The sequence below is a fragment of the Sceloporus occidentalis genome, unplaced genomic scaffold (genome assembly GCF_023333645.1).
Source record: "Sceloporus occidentalis isolate IW3139 unplaced genomic scaffold, rSceOcc1.0.p SCAF_26, whole genome shotgun sequence".
NCBI lineage: Eukaryota > Metazoa > Chordata > Lepidosauria > Squamata > Phrynosomatidae > Sceloporus > Sceloporus occidentalis.
In genome coordinates, this window is record NW_028317006.1 from 387,760 (window position 1) to 404,763 (window position 17,004).

Here is a 17,004-nt window from a genome sequence, read left to right on the forward strand (position 1 = left end):
ATGCCCACTCTTAACCTCTGTGTCTGCAGTGTGTGGCTAATGTAGTCTGTACTTTGTACTTTATGAGCACGCAGACAGACATTTTGGTATTTTAGACACCTCTTTTGCCACTTCAGGCATAAATCTACAGATAGAGCATGCACAATTTATGTATTTCTATCATGTCCCTGAGATCTTAAAAGACTGGAGCTAGAAGCAGAACAAGTCATATATTTTGCGGGACTCATTGTGGCTACATCTCTATAAATTACCACTTACACTCTCCAGTGCATCAGCGTTTGAAACCCTGCTGGCGCTCAATGATTTAAGAGTATGAAACATTTACTGAACATGCACTGAGCCTAAAAATAAAGTGCAAAGTGCAAATTCAGGAGACACTACTCTATAATTTGAATGTATAACCCTATGCCATCTGCCTTTATACTGCGTACAGCTCCCCTTGATAATGTTCCATTGGTTTCTCTCTGCCAGCTAAAATAATCTGTACATATTTTTGTAATTCCCTTTTACATTAATCAATGGAGCAGTAAATCAGGAAATGTTGTTTCTTGGAGAAATTAATCAAATCAAGATATTGGCTAATTTATAATTATTTGAATTGATTTTTATGGAGCTTCTGTGAGAATTTGTCTATAGCATTATTTTTTTCTTACATCAGCAGCAAAGCCAGTTCGCCAGATTCTGTTTTCGGCAGGTAAGGTGCTCTATGGGTTTAGTTTGAGAACCCAGCCCACTGAGTGGGTTTATTCTGTGAAGGAAGGATGAAGTGATAAGTAGGTAGCATAATAGCACTGTTTTTACAAATGCTGCCCAGAGATTAAAAATAAAGGATTCGGCATATGCAGACAGATAAGGTCACATTGGGGATGTCTAAGTGGCCATGGCCTCCAAATTATATATGTGCAAGCACACATTTTGCATTAATGTTCTCATAGTGTGGCACAGGTATTCAACCGGCCACCTTTCACTGCAGGAACCCATCTGATGCTGGAGTGGCAGTACCTGGTTTTGGAGGCAGCAACATGGTGTATTTGCAAGTATTCTTTAGTTAGCTTAGATTTGTTGTATCAGTTTCCTTAATATAAGAAGATTTACATTTTTTATGGGGAAGTCCCATGGAAAACATAATATTTTTCTTTGCGTACAAAATACAGTGCTGTGTATTGGCTCAATTATAGGCCGCACCCTAAAAGTTAGGTGCTTTTTTAAAGAAAAATTTAGATTTTTTAAAAAAATACACATTAGTGGAATAGTAAAACAGTATTCTAACACACTGTATTTTAACATTTTTTGAATCTATTATGCAGTTAGTCAACATATGTTACATACAAACAGAAAACCAATAGCCATTTTAATGCACCTTACTTATAGATATGCCCCTTTGCCCAGATATGCCACTCTGCCCCCCAAGATATGCCTCTCTCTGCTCCACCAGATATGCCACTCTGCCCCCCCAGATATGCTGCCACTCTGCCCTCCCAGATATGCTGCCACTCTGCCCCCTCCAGATATACTGCCACTCTGCCCCCTCCAGATACGCTGCCACTCTGCTCCCTCCAGATATGCCGCCACTCTGCCCCCTCCAGATATGCACCCCCCTAAACTTACCAATGCAGACTCCCGTGTGTCTTCCGGTGCTGGCATTTCCACCATGGGAAGTGCCGACAAGGGAGACTGTTAAAGCACATCGAGCAGACGTGCCGGCAGCAGAGGTTGTTTACGCGCATCGTCGCAGCCGGTGAACGTCTGCGCGATGAGCTTAGATAATGGAGAGTGCTGGCAGGGGAGGCTGTCTCAGCGCATCGCGTAGACATCGACGGCTGCCGGAGAGTATGATCCAGGTCCCCTGCAGCGCTGAGGGGGATCTGGATCCTAAACCTGCTGCCTGCCCGGCGCCCGGAAATGCATGTTGCGGGCGTCGGGCGATACGAATTGCGCATTCCTGCGCTTAGCCCCGATTATAGGCCGCACCCCCACTTTAAAGACTTAAAGTGGGGGGGGTGCTGCCTATATTTTGGCAAAGACGGTAAATAGGCTAGCATGGAGGGAGACTTGTTTCTATTTCATTTACTCTAACTTCCTTTATCTGCAGACCTGGATGCTGCCATAATTGTTAGTTATATTTTTGATGACTTTCCCTGGTGAAACACCACGCTGAGCTTATTCCTTATGGCAATGCTAATGAAGTCTGTTTCTCCATAGAGTTTCATAAGTTTGGTGTACAAGGCTGAGCCATTCTACTGTTGCCCACAGGCACTATAAGGAGTCATGGTGTTTGGCAGATTAGGCTACCACATAAATGACTAATGCACAGCTGTCTGCACAAAAGAAAGAAAACAGCTGCTGAGGATAGTAGGCAACTTACTTTGTCAGTGTGATGGCGCTCAGAGTGGAAGAGGTAGTTCCTCAGCTGATAAAGAATATGGCAGAATACTACTCTAAAGTTTCAATATAAGGCAACTTGGAATATCTGTCTTGAGGAGGTAAACTACCTCTGTAAAACTCAAAGCCCTTTCCTGGTGTTCTTTTTCCTAGGAGCTCAGAATTCTTGATGGTGATCATGGTGTCCTACAGCCCTAAAAGTACCTATAATGTTTAAATTAAAGAAAAAATTTGAAATGCGTTTAGAAATGTATGAATAAAATTCATTATTCATCTAAATTAGGTAATTACATAACAGGTATCAAAATCATATAAAATGTCGGGAAAAGCCTCGCCACACCTCTAACACATAAAATGCTCCTTTTTGCAGTTTTCTGGCTTTTATAGTAGCATATAAGGTGCCAGTAAAGCAAACCTTACTTACTAAACGTATGATTTGCAAAAATGTGCTCTTAAAAGATTATGTGAAAATAAAGACTCTTTACTTGCTGAATGCATCCATTCTATATGCATGTTTTAGATTTAACTGCTACGAATGCCTAGATAAGCTCTATCTATAGTTGCCATAGTAACATTCTGCCAGGTTTACTGTTCATATGAAAGCGTTATCCTATTTTTGTTAATGTAAGTAACACTCTGCAGACCTACAAAGCCCATCTGTTTCGTGTTCCCTAGCATGTCTATAACTGGTGAAGTGCCTACAACTCTCCCTCTTCTGAATGAGTGGCTTCAGGTCTAGCATTATATGGGGGCAAGGCCAGCCCCACACAGCCTTTAGTGGGTGGGTAGTGGGCATAGCCGAACACCGCTCCCTGCCGGTGAGCATAAGAACTGGACCACAGAGCAATGAAAAATAAGGTGGTCTGATGAACCACGTTTTCTTGTACATCACATGGATGGACGAGTGCGTGTGCGTCGCTTACCTGGAGAACACATGGCACCAGGATGCATCCATGGAGGCCTCACCTCGCAACTTACAGGACTTAAATCATCTGCTGCTAATGCTTTTATGCAGGATACCACAGCACACCTTCAGGTCTAGTGGAGTCCATGCCACGACAGGTCAGGGCTGTTTTGGTGGCAAAACGGGGACCTACACAATATTAGGCAGGTGGTCATAATGTAATGGCTACATATATCATATTTATAGTATATATATATATATATATATATATATATATATATAATTTGTTATATTTATATATCTGCTATTATTGCTTGCTTTTTATGTTACAGTATTATGTAGCTAGTGATGGAGAAACAAAAGTTTTCCTTGTCTGGAGGGCACACTCACGCTGGATTTCCTTCTGCATCATTTGCTTTGGAGATGCCTCTTTTAAGTGGGCAGATTTCTACTTTAAAGTATATCTGTTCAATGTATCCCACTGACCTTTTGTAATTGAAAGAAGAATGACCTGTAGGTATTTTACATCCTTGTCCTTTGTTGTCTGCTTTGGTTACATAATGATCTTGTGGGAGTTTAATGGCATAAGACATTAAAAACAAAAATAAATCAAGGCTGTAAAGCTTTTGTTTTTTTACTTCCACCGGTGCTAGAAGCAGGTGTTTAAATCCATGTATTGAGGAATGTAGTACCTGATCAATGACACTTAACTAATTATTTTTACAATACCATTTGCAGCAATTGGAGCTATGATCAACAAGTGTGCTATCACGTGAAAAGTACATGAGTGTATGCTAAAGAATGTAAATATTTAGCGCAGAGGACAGTGAAAAATAGGACAAAGTATACATTTGGCTATTTCCAAATTATTTTGGTTTCATTTTTTTTCTAATATATCAATGATAATAATAAGAGCACCCACAGGACTTGCCAATGCATGGAACACTTTAGTTTTCGGGGAGTAACTAGCAGCTGTGGGTTCTAGGTTTCTATGTTTCCAGGGATTGAACCCTACAGGCACCTGTCCATGCTCAGCAGGCTAATATGAAATAAAGGATACTCTCTTTTTTACAATAGCTCTATGTTAAAATAGATTTTTGCTTTACAGCCAATATCTATATCACGAATGACAAAACAATAAGGTGATAAGCCAGAAAAGAAACATAAATATGCAGGGGCCGTATTTGGCACCTGGGACCGATCCTGTGTGTCAACTGAAAAATGCTAGAAATACAAATCATAAAACCATACATAGAATTTCATGTAGGATGGAGACCCATACACATTTGTGGTGTATTTTGTAAGATGAAGTGTGAAGACCCATTCCCTTCTGTCAGTGTAAATCACATAAAAGTGATCTGAGACTGGCAAAATACAATTTGACAATATGATTAACATATTAAGACATACTAGTACAAGTATCTAAGTTGCTTTGGGGCTGGGAAGTATGATGATCAGAAGTTGGTACTTCCTTGTCCTTGACTGAGACATTAATGAGAGGAACTCAAACCCTCAAGCAAACCTTAACGGTACAATAAGCTCTGCAAAAATAAGTGGTAGACTCTCCCTGATTACAAAGATTCTTTTTATCATTAAGGCTATTCCAGTGGTCAGTGAGTCATACACTATGACACAGTCATCCTGATTGAGTACAGTTATTAGATCTCATACACTGAATCACCTTTCTTTCACCCTTCCTGTGTCTTCCCACCTAGCCTCTCTTTCCATTCTCCATCCAGGTGTATAAGCCAGTGAGATCATTGTGGTTAAACATTGACTATTGTCTGCTTCACAATCTCAGATTTCAGCCTTTTGAAAGTTGCAAGTCTTCAGCAAACATTCATTCAGCATCACAAGGCAGACCAGGTGAGGGCTGTGTGGTAATGGGTGACGGCCCTTTGGAACTGCAAGGGAAGCTTTGCAACCTAATAGTGTCATTGATCCAGCGTCTGGTTACAAAGCAAGCATACGTCAGCAGGTTTGAAGGCATTGTACGTGCCCAGTGTTTGCTCTTTGGTTGTTCCCACAAACACTGTCAAAAAACCCTTAAAAACTTTTATCATCTAAAGACCAAAGCCTTTGACTTTGTATTGTTGAATTGTTATGTCAGGTTTATTAAATGATATTCTGCTAGTTCAGAATATAAAATCATCATACAGAGGGGCTATTTGAAAGGTTTAGTAAAATGGTATCTAATACCACAACTTCTTGTCACCAAGAAGTCAGCCAGTATAAATGTAATTTTTGCTAGATTGGCGGTACATACCTAATTTAGGAATAAGCATAACAGTAATTTACCACTTGCAAGATGTGTTTTCAGGGAATAATAGTTGGACCTTGGGTCTGAATCTAATGAAAATGGTCCAGTGTCTTTTTTCAATATAAATCTATTATGTTGGTGGTATGTGTGCATTATAATGATATATTCTGATAATTTCAACCTCCTAATAGATTGCAAGCTTTTGTACTAGTATGTCTTAATATGTTAATCTTATTGCCAAATTGCATTTTGCCAGTCTAGATGTTATTTTTAATGTTCACTGTCTCGTGCTACAGAATCCAATGGTACTCTATAAGTAACTATAATATAAGGACAGTTACATATGTCAAACTAAGTGGAGAAAAGACTTCGAGACAACCCCATACACACACACATATTCCCACCAGATTTATATATGCTGTTTGTAATGAATTGAATTTACTAGCAGCTCAAAGCGAGGCATATTTTGATTCTTGACTGGCTGTAGTAGAAATAATTCAAGTAGCAAACAGAGTAACAGCCAAGAACAGAACATTCAGAGATAAAGTAACACTGGCTCTCTACTTGAGAAGCTACCATAACACACTGTGAACTGTTAACACGCATAACCAGTGGCAAAGGGGATACAAAAGACCCAGGGATGGCCTGTCCTGTCCTGATAAGCTGAGCCAGCAGAATGAACCAATCAACAATGCCTCTGATTTGTTCCCTATGGTTTCTCTGATTGGTCCCCCACCATTTGTTTAGATAACCACTTCTGTGTGCAAGTGGTTATACACCTGTGTAGCCAGCTAAGAGCAGTAAGGTTTGGATTCTTCAGTTTCTGTCTTCAAGGAGATGCTGCTGCAGGCAGTGTCCAGTCAACGTAGTTCACAACCTAATTCAAGGATGTGGAAGTAGCGCGGTAAATGGGTGAGATGGGAAGAGAACCTCAAAATTGTGTGATAGATTGCTTTTATGATAGGTCTTGCTTGAAGAGAAGTTCAATCTCTTTAAAATGTATAACAGGTCCTAGACAAACAAAAGCAAAAATACTTGAGGCTCCCCAGCACAACACAGGGACATGTGTGAGGTAAGATAACATTAAGGTGCTGTGACGAGAACGACCTGTACCACGACCGGGTACACCCGCCAGACGATCCTTCCTTCTCCCCATGTCTACCCGGAGCATGAAACTTCAACCGTCAGGCAGGACTAGCTTCGAAGACAGCAGGAAGCATAGCTCTTTGGGAACCTCGGCGGTGCTGCAGTATACAGAAGCATAGCAATACAGTGCTTTACCGCCCTGACAAGGACAGCACCGAGGCTTACCCCAATAACAAGACAGGACTCGTATTGAGGTAAAACAGGAACTAACTTTATTGAGGAAACAATCACCACCAGCCTCCAAGAGCCTTTCAATAGGCTGGCCGTGAGTTACGACCAGCGGGCATCACACCATATGTAAAATGCAATATGCAGATCATATGCAAATTATGCAAGCAATACCAATTTACACAATCCTGCCATAAGAACCAATAATATTGGTCAGACAGGCAGGAGGAAGGCGGAAACTGGGATCTAGAGAGCTCTGGCTCTCTCACTGTTGCCACCCTGTACCCCTAATCAGGTACAGGGTGACTTACACATAAATCCAAGCAAGAGAACCAGATATTGCACTGCAATTAGTGTCCTCTGTTGCCTGCGGGAAGTATTTAATACAATCCAGGGGTCCAACATCTATAATGGGAAATACAACCTCCAGGCGTCCCCCAAGTCCCAAGTCACGGAGGCTTCTGTGACAGGTACCATCAGAAATTTTAGAACTCAGTATCAACTTGGTCTGGGCTCCTCCCCCACCACAGTCCAAGAAGTCAAAAATTCACCCCCCAACTTAAACATAGAATTTTAATTTGATGGCAAGCGTGAACCATTTGGCTCAGCTAGTCGTTTGCTCTCCCCCTAGATTGCCCTATGTTTAAGGAAAATGCTGATTGGCTATTTCCCTCCCTCCTCTCTTTTAAAATCACCTCATGGTCCCTCTTGTTTAAGGTAGAAATAAGTGGGGCACATCAGTGTCGGACACTGCAGATGCACAGTGTGGGTCTTATTACAGACATTACTGGCTGTACCTCCATGATAATTGCCCTGATTATGTATGATAACACAATACTTCCAGAGCCTGTACAGAATTATGCGCTCTGTGGAGACCACCCAAATCTTGTGCAGTATCATCTGATAAATTACATACACAACTTTCTAAGAGATATACCGTATATCCAATGACAACCATCTAAAGCAAGAAGAATAAGATGTATAGACAATTATAAAAAAATAATTTAATCCTCCCACCAAAGTTAAGTGATAGTTAAATACCCCTGACAGCCCCATTTAAAAAATGCATGTTAAAATACTGGTATACACATTGTTCCAAAATGAAAAAAATCCCTTGAGGTGGCTGCTGCAGCCCTCCTTCTCCATGGTTAACATGTGTGTGTGCAAGGTATTGTATGGTGTTTAAAGGGTGTATTGGGTTAACATGTATTTGTATGTGCATTAGTGTATGGTGACATGAGTGTGTTATTATTTGGTGTTAGCACGTGCGTGTGTACGTTAGTATGAGGTACATTACGTATAGTATTACACTGACAGGGTTAAGCCTATGGTTAGTGGCACAAGGGAGATAGTGTGCAGTTATCAGCAGTTTAAACTATTAGCAGTTTGGAAATACATGTTTCTGTTCTTGGAAGTATAGGTTAGTGGTAGTGGTTAAAATATAACAATTCAGCTACTGATTGTGTCCTTGTCTGTAACTGGGTAACTACCCCCAACAGCTTGTAATCTTGTCGTTTCTACAGAGTTTCATACAATACACACAATTAACACAGCCAAACGGGTTTACAAAAAGCTTCTCCAAGATAGTTTGGCACAGAGGACGAGGTTTCCTCACAGGAACCTATATTACATCCTACGTGAAGCCTCTTGGGGAAAGGTATTATTTACAGATGGTGAAATGGAAGAGATTAAAATTCCTGCAAATCCCTTCAATTTCACACTTTATGCCTTAATACAAGGCAGCCTTCAAAGGAAAACCTATGAAAGAAATGTAAATCGTGATAAAGCTAATGATTTTCACAGTGCGCCTAATCTTTGTATCAAAGTGCTGAGTGTTGGTTATATTCGTATCTTGTAAACAAAAAGCTATACATCTTTTGTCTAACATTGACAATAACAGTATATTTGGGTAAATATGAAAAATATCGCATTCTGAAACCGGCAGTGTGACAGAACCCTCCATCACTGGGGCCCCTGGAGAGGCCTGAGAGCCAGCCTCCTCCCTATCGACTATGGGCCCAGGCCTTGTAGAGACTTCTGTGTGTGGATACAGGGGTTCAGTCTGCTGATGTACCCCATGTTTTAGCACTCAGAGTATCAGAACTGTAACGTCAGCTGGACATCCTGTGGTAGGAAGAAGGCTGATTGTCTGTGTATTGTTAATTGTATAAGTGTGAAGTGTTTCCCCTGGTATTGTGAGTTAGCCCTTGTCTTAAGACCCCCTGTAGGTATGACTAGGTGTCACTGCTGCATACCTAATTATCAATTACACAACAGGTAGCTGTTAATCCTGTGAGCTCCTGTTATCCCTGTGTCCTGGCCATTGTCTGTCTTAAGCCAATTATATGTCTATCGTCATTCCACGTCTACGTCCCCAATTAATGTAATTATTTACGTCTCATGTCATTCTGTCCTTCCCCCGGATATTGTGTTGCAGGATTTGATCTAATTACTTCCTTCCTGCCATGGTAATTAGATCATGTGATATTTGTCTTGCCCCTTTTCTTACTTGTGTATATATAGCTCTGTCTTTGGTTTTAATAAATGAGTCCTGCTTTCACCTCAACATGAGTGTTGCCTGATGTTTGGGGTGGGCTGTAGCCACACTGTGTAGCTAAGCTTCGGATAGCCACAGTGCCAATGCGGCTTCGGTGCAGCGACGTCCCTCCTTCTATCTACAACGCTGGTCCTGCCCGGTGCTGAAGGGGTTACTTGTTGGTGTCCCGTCAGGAGGAAGCAACGTTTGGCGGGAGTACCCAGTCGGGGTACAGGTCGGTCCCGTCACATTGGTGGCAAGCGGTGGGATGCTTCCTTAAAGAAATTTGTTATGGTCTGATTTCCGGGGCCGGAAGTTTCCTCTTTCACACCGGAGCGGGGACATCCAAAGCACCAGGATTGGTCACCCTTCGGGCAGAGAAGGAGCAACGCCAGGATCCTCAGCTACGGAACTGGAGTTCAGACGGCGTATGCAGGAGGCACGGGCCCAACCCGATGGACCTGTATCCGCTGAGGACGAGCTGCGGTGGAGGGATCATATCCGTCGGCAACTCTGGTGGGAGACTCTGCGATGGGAACAGGAATACTTGGGTAAGTGCCTCCCAACCAGCGAGGACATTTACTGGTTCCAGCTGGAGGCACGAATGCCGTTGCTGGGAAAGCAGCCCAGGGAGGAATGGGTGTCCGAGTTAGACGGGCTGGTCCAAACCGAGATGATGTGGGATGACGGATACAGGGCGTTACGATGGTATGCAGCCGAGGCGGGTTGGTGCCTGGAAGGTACAGAGCCCACGGAGGGCTATGACTTTGGCGGCCTAGGATTGTTATGGGATAGTCTTCAGGAGGACCTGGATTTCGGCAGTACAGTGGAGTGGCGGATTATGGACATCCGAGATTTCAGGGAATTGGACCTCCCAGGTGCACTGAGAGGTGATTTTGACTTTTTAACTACACAGGAGTGGGAACTGGAAAAAGCATATAAAAAACTGTTTGACCGTGTTCACCAGTATGCCCCAGTGTCCATGGATTTTGTCGATTATTCATCCGAGGATGTTAACCCAGGATGGGGGGATGAGGCTGCGGTCTTCCCACCGGGGTCCTCCGAATGCTGGGTAGTTCGCTCAGATCCACAACCCCCAGCTGAAGCGCCGACAACAGGGTGGGGAGCCCCTGGCCTCTGCCCCGTATCTGGAACAACAACAGGAATCCAGGGAGATGCGGTAGCTAGCCCACATCCCCAGCGGCAGCAGGAGCACGAGCGAGTGGAGGGTGCTGTCCCTCCTCCCCAGCGGCTGTTGGATAACCCGGGAGACAGCGCAGTCGGGTCATCTCCCCAGCGGCAGATGGAGAACCAGGGAGGGGATGCAGGCGGCATCACTCCCCAGCGGGTGGGCGAGTGTCCAGGAGATGGTGGAGCCGGCCAGTCTCCCCAGTGGCAGCTCACAACTCTGGGAGCGGAGGAACCTGTTCTCCCTCCCCAGCGGCAGATCCCAGTTGAGGGAGCTGAGAGTGTCGTCCCTCCTCCCCAGCGGCTGACAGATGAACTGGAAGACGGCGCAGCCGGCTCATCTCCCCAGCGGCAGATCCCAATCGATGGAGCCGAGGGTGTCGTCCCTCCTCCCCAGCGGCTGACGGATGACCCGGGAGACGGCACAGCCGGCCCATGTTCCCAGCAGCAGAAGGAGCATCAAGGAGGGGGTGCAGGTGGCATCACTCCCCAGCGGTCAAGTGAGTGCACAGGAGATGGCGCAGACGGCCAGTCTCCCCAGCAGCAGCTCACAGATTCGGAAGTGGAGGAACCTGTCCTCCCTTCCCAGCCACAGATCCCAGTTCAGGGAGCCGAGGGTGTCTTCCCTCCTCCCCAGTGGCGGGCAGATGACCTGGGAGATGGCGCTGCCAACCCATCACCACAGCGACAACAGGAGCCCCAGGGAGAAGATGCAGGCATCATCACTCCCCAGCGACTGGGAAGATTCCAGAGAGAAGGTGCTGTAGGCACTTCTCTCCAGCGGCAGTTGTATTTTTCTGGAGAGTCAGAGGTGGGGCGGGGGAGTGCTGCTCTTGGAGGGGCAGATTATTTGGGGCACCAGTTTCGGGAGGGCATTGATGGGCTAAGTGAACTAACTGACTACGGAGTCAACCCGTTTGGGGTTTCCTCCTGTGTCAGTCCTATTTGGAAGGGGGAGAAGTGTGACAGAACCCTCCATCACTGGGGCCCCTGGAGAGGCCTGAGAGCCAGCCTCCTCCCTATCGACTATGGGCCCAGGCCTTGTAGAGACTTCTGTGTGTGGATACAGGGGTTCAGTCTGCTGATGTACCCCATGTTTTAGCACTCAGAGTATCAGAACTGTAACGTCAGCTGGACATCCTGTGGTAGGAAGAAGGCTGATTGTCTGTGTATTGTTAATTGTATAAGTGTGAAGTGTTTCCCCTGGTATTGTGAGTTAGCCCTTGTCTTAAGACCCCCTGTAGGTATGACTAGGTGTCACTGCTGCATACCTAATTATCAATTACACAACAGGTAGCTGTTAATCCTGTGAGCTCCTGTTATCCCTGTGTCCTGGCCATTGTCTGTCTTAAGCCAATTATATGTCTATCGTCATTCCACGTCTACGTCCCCAATTAATGTAATTATTTACGTCTCATGTCATTCTGTCCTTCCCCCGGATATTGTGTTGCAGGATTTGATCTAATTACTTCCTTCCTGCCATGGTAATTAGATCATGTGATATTTGTCTTGCCCCTTTTCTTACTTGTGTATATATAGCTCTGTCTTTGGTTTTAATAAATGAGTCCTGCTTTCACCTCAACATGAGTGTTGCCTGATGTTTGGGGTGGGCTGTAGCCACACTGTGTAGCTAAGCTTCGGATAGCCACAGTGCCAATGCGGCTTCGGTGCAGCGACGTCCCTCCTTCTATCTACAACGCTGGTCCTGCCCGGTGCTGAAGGGGTTACTTGTTGGTGTCCCGTCAGGAGGAAGCAACGTTTGGCGGGAGTACCCAGTCGGGGTACAGGTCGGTCCCGTCACATTGGTGGCAAGCGGTGGGATGCTTCCTTAAAGAAATTTGTTATGGTCTGATTTCCGGGGCCGGAAGTTTCCTCTTTCACACCGGAGCGGGGACATCCAAAGCACCAGGATTGGTCACCCTTCGGGCAGAGAAGGAGCAACGCCAGGATCCTCAGCTACGGAACTGGAGTTCAGACGGCGTATGCAGGAGGCACGGGCCCAACCCGATGGACCTGTATCCGCTGAGGACGAGCTGCGGTGGAGGGATCATATCCGTCGGCAACTCTGGTGGGAGACTCTGCGATGGGAACAGGAATACTTGGGTAAGTGCCTCCCAACCAGCGAGGACATTTACTGGTTCCAGCTGGAGGCACGAATGCCGTTGCTGGGAAAGCAGCCCAGGGAGGAATGGGTGTCCGAGTTAGACGGGCTGGTCCAAACCGAGATGATGTGGGATGACGGATACAGGGCGTTACGATGGTATGCAGCCGAGGCGGGTTGGTGCCTGGAAGGTACAGAGCCCACGGAGGGCTATGACTTTGGCGGCCTAGGATTGTTATGGGATAGTCTTCAGGAGGACCTGGATTTCGGCAGTACAGTGGAGTGGCGGATTATGGACATCCGAGATTTCAGGGAATTGGACCTCCCAGGTGCACTGAGAGGTGATTTTGACTTTTTAACTACACAGGAGTGGGAACTGGAAAAAGCATATAAAAAACTGTTTGACCGTGTTCACCAGTATGCCCCAGTGTCCATGGATTTTGTCGATTATTCATCCGAGGATGTTAACCCAGGATGGGGGGATGAGGCTGCGGTCTTCCCACCGGGGTCCTCCGAATGCTGGGTAGTTCGCTCAGATCCACAACCCCCAGCTGAAGCGCCGACAACAGGGTGGGGAGCCCCTGGCCTCTGCCCCGTATCTGGAACAACAACAGGAATCCAGGGAGATGCGGTAGCTAGCCCACATCCCCAGCGGCAGCAGGAGCACGAGCGAGTGGAGGGTGCTGTCCCTCCTCCCCAGCGGCTGTTGGATAACCCGGGAGACAGCGCAGTCGGGTCATCTCCCCAGCGGCAGATGGAGAACCAGGGAGGGGATGCAGGCGGCATCACTCCCCAGCGGGTGGGCGAGTGTCCAGGAGATGGTGGAGCCGGCCAGTCTCCCCAGTGGCAGCTCACAACTCTGGGAGCGGAGGAACCTGTTCTCCCTCCCCAGCGGCAGATCCCAGTTGAGGGAGCTGAGAGTGTCGTCCCTCCTCCCCAGCGGCTGACAGATGAACTGGAAGACGGCGCAGCCGGCTCATCTCCCCAGCGGCAGATCCCAATCGATGGAGCCGAGGGTGTCGTCCCTCCTCCCCAGCGGCTGACGGATGACCCGGGAGACGGCACAGCCGGCCCATGTTCCCAGCAGCAGAAGGAGCATCAAGGAGGGGGTGCAGGTGGCATCACTCCCCAGCGGTCAAGTGAGTGCACAGGAGATGGCGCAGACGGCCAGTCTCCCCAGCAGCAGCTCACAGATTCGGAAGTGGAGGAACCTGTCCTCCCTTCCCAGCCACAGATCCCAGTTCAGGGAGCCGAGGGTGTCTTCCCTCCTCCCCAGTGGCGGGCAGATGACCTGGGAGATGGCGCTGCCAACCCATCACCACAGCGACAACAGGAGCCCCAGGGAGAAGATGCAGGCATCATCACTCCCCAGCGACTGGGAAGATTCCAGAGAGAAGGTGCTGTAGGCACTTCTCTCCAGCGGCAGTTGTATTTTTCTGGAGAGTCAGAGGTGGGGCGGGGGAGTGCTGCTCTTGGAGGGGCAGATTATTTGGGGCACCAGTTTCGGGAGGGCATTGATGGGCTAAGTGAACTAACTGACTACGGAGTCAACCCGTTTGGGGTTTCCTCCTGTGTCAGTCCTATTTGGAAGGGGGAGAAGTGTGACAGAACCCTCCATCACTGGGGCCCCTGGAGAGGCCTGAGAGCCAGCCTCCTCCCTATCGACTATGGGCCCAGGCCTTGTAGAGACTTCTGTGTGTGGATACAGGGGTTCAGTCTGCTGATGTACCCCATGTTTTAGCACTCAGAGTATCAGAACTGTAACGTCAGCTGGACATCCTGTGGTAGGAAGAAGGCTGATTGTCTGTGTATTGTTAATTGTATAAGTGTGAAGTGTTTCCCCTGGTATTGTGAGTTAGCCCTTGTCTTAAGACCCCCTGTAGGTATGACTAGGTGTCACTGCTGCATACCTAATTATCAATTACACAACAGGTAGCTGTTAATCCTGTGAGCTCCTGTTATCCCTGTGTCCTGGCCATTGTCTGTCTTAAGCCAATTATATGTCTATCGTCATTCCACGTCTACGTCCCCAATTAATGTAATTATTTACGTCTCATGTCATTCTGTCCTTCCCCCGGATATTGTGTTGCAGGATTTGATCTAATTACTTCCTTCCTGCCATGGTAATTAGATCATGTGATATTTGTCTTGCCCCTTTTCTTACTTGTGTATATATAGCTCTGTCTTTGGTTTTAATAAATGAGTCCTGCTTTCACCTCAACATGAGTGTTGCCTGATGTTTGGGGTGGGCTGTAGCCACACTGTGTAGCTAAGCTTCGGATAGCCACAGTGCCAATGCGGCTTCGGTGCAGCGACGTCCCTCCTTCTATCTACAACGCTGGTCCTGCCCGGTGCTGAAGGGGTTACTTGTTGGTGTCCCGTCAGGAGGAAGCAACGTTTGGCGGGAGTACCCAGTCGGGGTACAGGTCGGTCCCGTCACAGGCAGCTGCAGCTTTGTCAGATTATAAATTAAATTTATAAACTCAATTTCAACAAATGTGTTTCTATATTAGTAGAGGTAATGCCCTCTACAACAATTACATTCAGATGCTAATTTGTACATTTATCATAAAACTATAAAAGGCCCCTGCTCTCAACATCTATGAAGATTTGTACTCCAATAAAAGAAATTATTGCTTATGATATGTGGTTCAACAAAACAGTTCAAGGCTTTATTGAGCTGTAACCAAAAATGCGCCTTGAACTTTTCAGTCTAGTGAGATTTGGCACACTGAAAACCAGCGAATTATTTATACTCCATCACACGAGGCAGACATGACGAGGGGACACAAGAAAAAGTATTTAGTGGCCATATCAAAGACACAGAGGCTCTAAAATCCCAACGAGGGCACTGTGCAATGATGAAAATCTCTTCCTATTTACAGAGAGCTTGCTATCAGAGCCCAATTTTGTGTGGTCCATTTTGAAAATGCATGGGGGATTCTGTAGAATGATTATTAGCCGTTTATATGTACTCTAGCTCTGTTATTTTAGTGTAATCTACTAGACAAACATCCTGGATCATTATGCTGCCTTTGGTAAATAGAATGGCTTAATCATCCGGCTAGACAGTCTAACTAATGAAAGTCTATGTATGGACGGACTTCATTAGCATTGCCATAAAGAATCAGCTCTGTGTGGTGATAGTTCAGGGAAAATCGCAAGGTTGACAATGGTAGCCTCCAGGTCTGCAAGTAAAGGAAGTTAGTTTATTGGAAGAAAAGGTGACAAAACCAGATTTTGTCAATGCTAATTTATATTACTTTACACAGGACTGGATCATTTGCTAACATTGGACTTCCCCTTTAATGAAGTCAATTTTGCCATATTAGCTGACCCCAGGACCGTCAAAATTTTGTCCTCAGTTCTTGTCCCCGGGTGGTACTTTAGAACATGTTCACATTTTATGTCCAGGAGGAGAACTGGCAGGTGTTTTTCCCATCAGAACTGTTTATAACAAAATACCCCAAAATGCTTTTCTTTTCAAAGCTATGCAACCAACTGAGCCAAAATTCAAGTTAATAAAGTTTTAACATTTATATTATCATTTTGTCTGTGTTCCCAGAGCGCATCATTGTAATGCCATGGTAGACTGTGAGTTTGCTAGGTGAATTATTGGTGTTTTCCTCATGTTTCCTTTCCTCTATAGTCAGATTGTTCCATTTATTTCACTTTTAAATTTGTTCTAAGTAAATCAAAGGGAAGAAAGGCCTCCCAGAGGTTACTTTGTAATATGATAATAGTCAGAGGTTTAGTTGGCAGTCTGGGGTACAAGGCTTGGAGTCCGCTCAAGTTAAATGTTTTATCACTAGGAGTTTTTTTCCCAAGTTAATTGTGTGCTTATTGATTGCAAACAAATGGTTGAAAGGCTGACAGAGTGAATACATCCAAGAGAGAGACATAATGTGCACATTTATTGTTTGGTTCCTCCACTGCAACCAACAAGGTTCTCCAAGTAACTACAGAACTTACAGAAACGACATTCCAATAAAGTGCTGCACAGTTGCAGTGCAAACAGCCCAACATTTCATGGTGAAAACAGATGTGAAACCATATGAGAGCCAGTAGTTTATTTACTAAAGAAAGCGTTTGCTGGAGCGTTGTGGTTTTAACTTCTTGACTTCACAATGCATTATAAGGGCCAAACCTAGAGAACTTCTGGTGCAGGAAGGGCTTGGCTTGGCCTGTATAATGCTCAGATAAATCAGTGGACTTCATTCAAACTCCACTTACTCACTGACACATACACTATACAGGGCCAGGGCTTCATTTATTGCTAGAGGAACTTGCCAGTGTTGGCCCTTGATATTGAATGGTGA